Source organism: Sorghum bicolor, chromosome 1 (genome assembly GCF_000003195.3).
Source record: "Sorghum bicolor cultivar BTx623 chromosome 1, Sorghum_bicolor_NCBIv3, whole genome shotgun sequence".
NCBI classification, from domain to species: Eukaryota; Viridiplantae; Streptophyta; class Magnoliopsida; order Poales; family Poaceae; genus Sorghum; species Sorghum bicolor.
Genome location: NC_012870.2, coordinates 434,986 through 440,447, shown reverse-complemented (window position 1 = coordinate 440,447; position 5,462 = coordinate 434,986). Strand labels below are relative to the sequence as shown.

The window sequence follows — 5,462 nt, the reverse complement described above, 5'->3', positions numbered from 1 at the left end:
AAATTTGGTGACTCTCACAACTCACCTCTCTAACCACCAAGGCTCTTATGAATTCCTCTGCTGCAGATTACTAGGAAAACAAATGTCTGGTGGCAACTGAAAGTGATGGCGAGGTGAATACAAGAACAGAGAGTACCGATTACGATGATTTTTATGTGGAGCTTGGCGGGAAGTAATACACAAGGAATGCAATCTGAATTCTAGTTGTTGTAAAGTTAAGTAACGATCCAAACTAGAAGTTCTCTGCCTAGTGCTGATCAAAAGATTCGAAGTGTATAAATAGATCACACACACGTAAAAAAATTTCACAATTGATGCAAACAAAGAGTATGATTGGGATGCAAGTGTTGCAATCAGACCCAACCAAAGTTTTGCACCAAACAAAGATAGCAAACTGGTTGTAGAACTTGATATGAAACTTTCAGCACTTGTGCACATAAACCAACTAATCTTTCAGACTTTCTCTCTGAACCTTTCTCAACTTTTTTTTTCACTTCACTTTTTTTTGCACTTTCTTTTCTTTCTTTTTTTTGACACACTTTTATATATATATATATATATATATATATAGAACTAAAAACAGGGATCAGATTATGATACTTGCACAACTAAGACAGAAATGAAACAACAACCAGTAGCTAGATAGGACCAAAGTTAACACAAAGGATGATATAGGCTATAGAGATTTTTTTGTGGGGACTTTTAGATATAAAAGAGGCACAAAGAACATGCGAAGGATAAATGATCAGCAACTAAAACAAAGACTCTAATGGACTGCGACTTAACCGAACTCACTAAAATAACAGATTGAAAGAAAGGTCTAAGCAATATATTTTTCTGCCTTTTTGGTGGATAGGACGAAGCAAAAATATATATGTAGCTAGGGATAAAATTCCTACCGTTGTAGCGAAAGCTTTGATACCAGATGATGCGACACGTTGTCCCGATCTTCACGACGTAGGATGAACACCGATAACTAGCTGAAGAACAGCCGGATAACTTGCTGCAAGCAGCGATAACTAGTGCAACCTGGCAAATAAAACTCGAAGCCAACCACCGTCTTTAACCGGCAATCTGAATCGAGGATTCGCCCAACCACACTCTCAAAGAACCAACCAACACAACCTACAATCAATCAAGGAATATCTTGAAGGGAGTAGGAGCACCAATTGGGAGCGGATGAAGCCGCCGCCTATGTAATCCCGCGAGGAAATCACAAGAGCAAAGGGGTAGAGATCACTCTCTGAATTTGTTAGCACACAGCTGAACAAAGGGGTTCTGTATTTCAATTATCAAAAGTCTGACATTACAATGAGTCTTAGGGGGTATTTATACTAGCAATAGCCCTGCTAGATAGGTATGAAAACGAAATAGAGTTTCTGAGGGAAGGCAATGTGAAAGGTCCCCTCGAAATGGATTCCCGAGGTGGCTTCGCGTGACTGTTGGCCTCCAGAGCAGTTTCCAATAAACTGACTATAACTTTTTATTGGGAAGTCCAAATGATGAACCGTTTCTTGGGTGTGAAACTAGACTCCAAGAGCTTTCCATCAATGTATGCCATGCACCACGAAACTCTGTAGCTTGGTACAGTTTTACTTGGCAAGTTGTACCAACATTCTGTCACGATAGACTGTTGACCTTCTGAGCAGTCTATACTAATTCTGTTCTGCAGGCAATATGGTGTATCCAAACTGGTCGCTACTAGATTCATTGAAAAGTAGACTCGTCAAGCTTTCCAACAAGTGCTCATGGACCTTCATAGCTTTTGTGAGTAAAAAGTTATGAAGATTTCTTGCACTGGTCCGTTTTTGACTTTCACTGGTCCGTTTTTGACTTCTTCTGAAACTTGCACTGGTCCGTTCTTCAGGGTCCGATTCATCCTTCTCTTCTTCTATATACCTGAGTACAATCAAGGTACAACATATAGGTAGTATATAATTCCCACTAATATTAAAATGAATATCACAAAGTAACGCGTGGACCTCTTGTTGTAGCTTCTTTGCACGACTACGTGTAATCGGTCTATCGATGACTTGGGCTGGTGTCGGTGTAGGTGAAACTTGAGTGGGTGTAGCTTGACTTGGAGCTTGTGACATCTTGCTTGGTGACGTGGTCATATCACCAAACGAAGGAGCAATGGTCGTGGCAACATAGGCTGATCATCAAATTTGCATGGACAATCTCCACTTTATCGTAGACCCCAGATGAGAAACTGGTGCATGCGCTGGAAAGGATGACACACGGATTGGCATGAATCCAACACCCCGAGAATTAAGTTGTAGCTACTATGTTGCACCTTTGCAATGAAGAAAGCGGTGACTAATGTTTTAGAGCAAGTATTATAGTGGGCTGTAACCTGGTTAAATGCTGAGGTGGAGGAGAGAAATGAGGAGAGAGAAGAGAAGCAGGTTGTAACCTGGTTAAATGCTGAGGTGGAGGAGAGAAATGATGAGAAAGAAGAGAAGCAGGTTGTAAGCTTACAGCCAGCTTAGACACAGAAACAAGAAACTTTATGACAGAGAAAAGTGGGTCATGTATTAATAATGAATAGCTAACTAATTGTATAGGTAAGCTGAAAGAAGGTTAAAAAAGCCTTACAAGCTGCAAGTGGGATATTATTAAACTTGCTTAAACAATAATTGAAAATTCCGTCAAAGGAACTTCCGACATCCAGCTCCTGAGACCGAGGAGCCTAGCAAGTATTAAGTTCTGATATCTCAACCTCTCAATTAAATGTAACTCCTCTAACCCCTTTTTGATATATATATATATATATATAGAGGGAAACTCCATTTTACACCTACGTGTAGTTACACGTACCGGTAAGTCAGTCCCGCGGCAAAACGGCCGATGACGGCGTTCACGTACATGATTTAGGCTATCGGGTGTACAGTCCATAACCCGTTAACTAGTGTGGAAGTCCTTCCGTCTTCCGTGAACGAGCTGCAGGCCCTCCGCTCTTCCTTCTTCCCCATGCCGCTGAGGAGTTTCGTGCTGGAGTTCAGGCCGGAGACGCTGCTCCTCCCCCTGCCGAGATCTTCCCCCGCCGAGCGAGCTCTGCCCCGACGAGCACGGATCGGCCGCCACAGCCAACATCCTCCCTGCGGACCAGTTCCCCATCTCGCCCCAAGGTTCGACATCCAATTTTTATGCTGATAAGATCCAGATCCATTTCAACAGCACCCCCTCTCCCGTCTCCTTCTCGCACCCGTCGTTCCCCGCGTCCGTGCCCCTCCACTTCGATGGCGTCGGCGGCGGGCTCCCACCACCATTGATAGCGAGTGGCGCCGCCCCTCTCCCAACCCTCGGCGGCGCGGCCCTGCTATTCCCCAACGATGGCGGCGGTCCCTCCATTTGCATCGTCCCCGACAGCAGATCCGGCGGTGCTCGCTCCTGGGTCCTGGTAGTGGCGTCCCCATCCCAATCAGCGGCGTGGAGAGTGCGGGGCTATGTGAATGACGACAGTCCCTTCCGGGTGAGATCACGACACCCCGACGCCAGCGTGGCTTTCCTCCTTATTGAAGCTAGTGGATTTGTTGCTAAACTTGGTCGGATGGTTTTGGATTCAGGGGAATTTTTCTTCTCCAATCTTGTGTCTGCAGGGCAGGTCCTGTTCTTCATGCAAGGCGACAGCAACTTCAATGTGTTTGTGACAATTAGCGCCCTGCGATGTGAGACATCATGTGCACTTGGCTACTACGGAAGTTGTATCGATGGTGATTTCGACATAGAGGTATGGGCATATGGCAACTATGAGTGCATTCCAAAATCAACAACTTAATGTCACATTTGTTTTCTTTAATTTCCAATCAGGTTCTCAGCCTGTTCGTGCTCAGTGAACAGTTCATATATGACTAGGAGATGACAAGCTCCAGCAGGTGTTTTGGTATTTTCAGGTTATTTTTTCAGAAAATAGTAGTATCTCTGCATACGTTTTTCAATTAGTGTATTGGTGAATACTTCGCATCACTGATTAGAGTATTAGTTGATACTTGCTAGGATTAAAATAATACTTTTCTAATATGCATATGCAGGAAGAATCGTTACCGGCCTGATGCTGGCTGCATACAGTGTGGTATGTATGAATAAATGAAGTTTCTTTTGCATTCATTGGTCACAAAAACTTTTAGATTATTGGTCGGAATGTGCCTGCTGGAAAGACTTGCCATACTGTTGGTAGTATGTTATATTATTCCTTTTTTTTAGTTTTCAACCTCTCTGTACATTTGGAGGGATTTTGTAATTAAATTTTCCATATAGCTTGAAACATAGTATGTGTATATACTTTGCTTGCAGAGTATATAGGTATGTAAGCATGCTCTGTCAAAAATTAGTACAGATACTCCCTTGTAGAAGGTATGCAAGCATACTCTCTCTTTTTTTTAAAAAAAAGGTCTCTACGCATACCCTTATTGAAAATTGGTATATGCACATACCATCTTCTCTAAGCAATATATGTATTTATCAAAACAATAAAATAGTATGCACATATACTCCGGCCCTTGTCACGTAAAGTATACATGCATATACTCAGTATGAATGCATACGTCCTTTTAAAAACTAGTACACATACTCTCTCTTGTCACGTAAAGTATATGCATATACTTCAGTATTTATACTCAGTATGAATACATACGTCTTTTTAAAAACTAGTATGGACACATACGGTTTTGCAATATAATCTGATCTTATGGTTTAAGTATGCTCTTATACTATCTAAATCTTGGTGTATGTATGCATATTCCATTCCAAAAGATATGTATAAATACTCTATTTCAAAAAAATATGTATCCATACTCTATTAAACAAAGTATGAATACATATCAATCACCGCAAGAAGTATCCATAAATACTTTAAAAAGCTAGGTATATACACATACGTATACATATTAAAAAGAGGAAGTACAGCCGAGAAAGAATCACGTGAACGCCTCATTTTTTTTATTTCAGTATATACATAGAGGATCCACACTCTTCCCAAACCCGTTTAGCTTCAGCAACGGCCCGTTAACATAGCTCCGGACTGGCTTCCCTCGCGTGCCTATACTCGCAGATGCGAGTAACTACTCGCACGAGTAAAAAAAATGCTATATATATATATATATATATATATATATATATATATATATATATATATATATATATATACACTGCAGCTGCCATGATGCATGGACGGGACGAATATTAGTGCTCCCAGATGCATATGCACGGCAGGGGTAAGCCCAGGATCAAAATGGATCCATGTGCGTGGTGCATTCTGCATTGCATACGTGATTACTTAGTTTAATATCGCTACAGCAGAAGCGACCAAATGCAAAATCTTCTGATCTCTTTGCCCAAAGATTTTGCACTGTGTACTGCTGCACATGATAATGAGAATAGCAAGACCAATATATATATATGTCAATGATTTTCCGTTTCATATATATATGCATGTTAAATTTTAATTTGATTCGATCGCC

The 5,462-nt window shown here is 41.4% G+C and overlaps 1 long non-coding RNA gene across 2 annotated transcripts; it reads left to right on the top strand.

The window, feature by feature from the left end:
• LOC110431997 lies at positions 3,012-4,284 on the top strand. Of its 2 annotated transcripts, XR_002449451.1 has the most exons (4): positions 3,012-3,475; positions 3,570-3,733; positions 3,814-3,878; positions 4,035-4,284. It is a non-coding gene; the product is annotated as an uncharacterized LOC110431997 (long non-coding RNA). The 2 variants fall into 2 exon arrangements; XR_002449450.1 differs by having other exon boundaries at positions 3,814-4,284.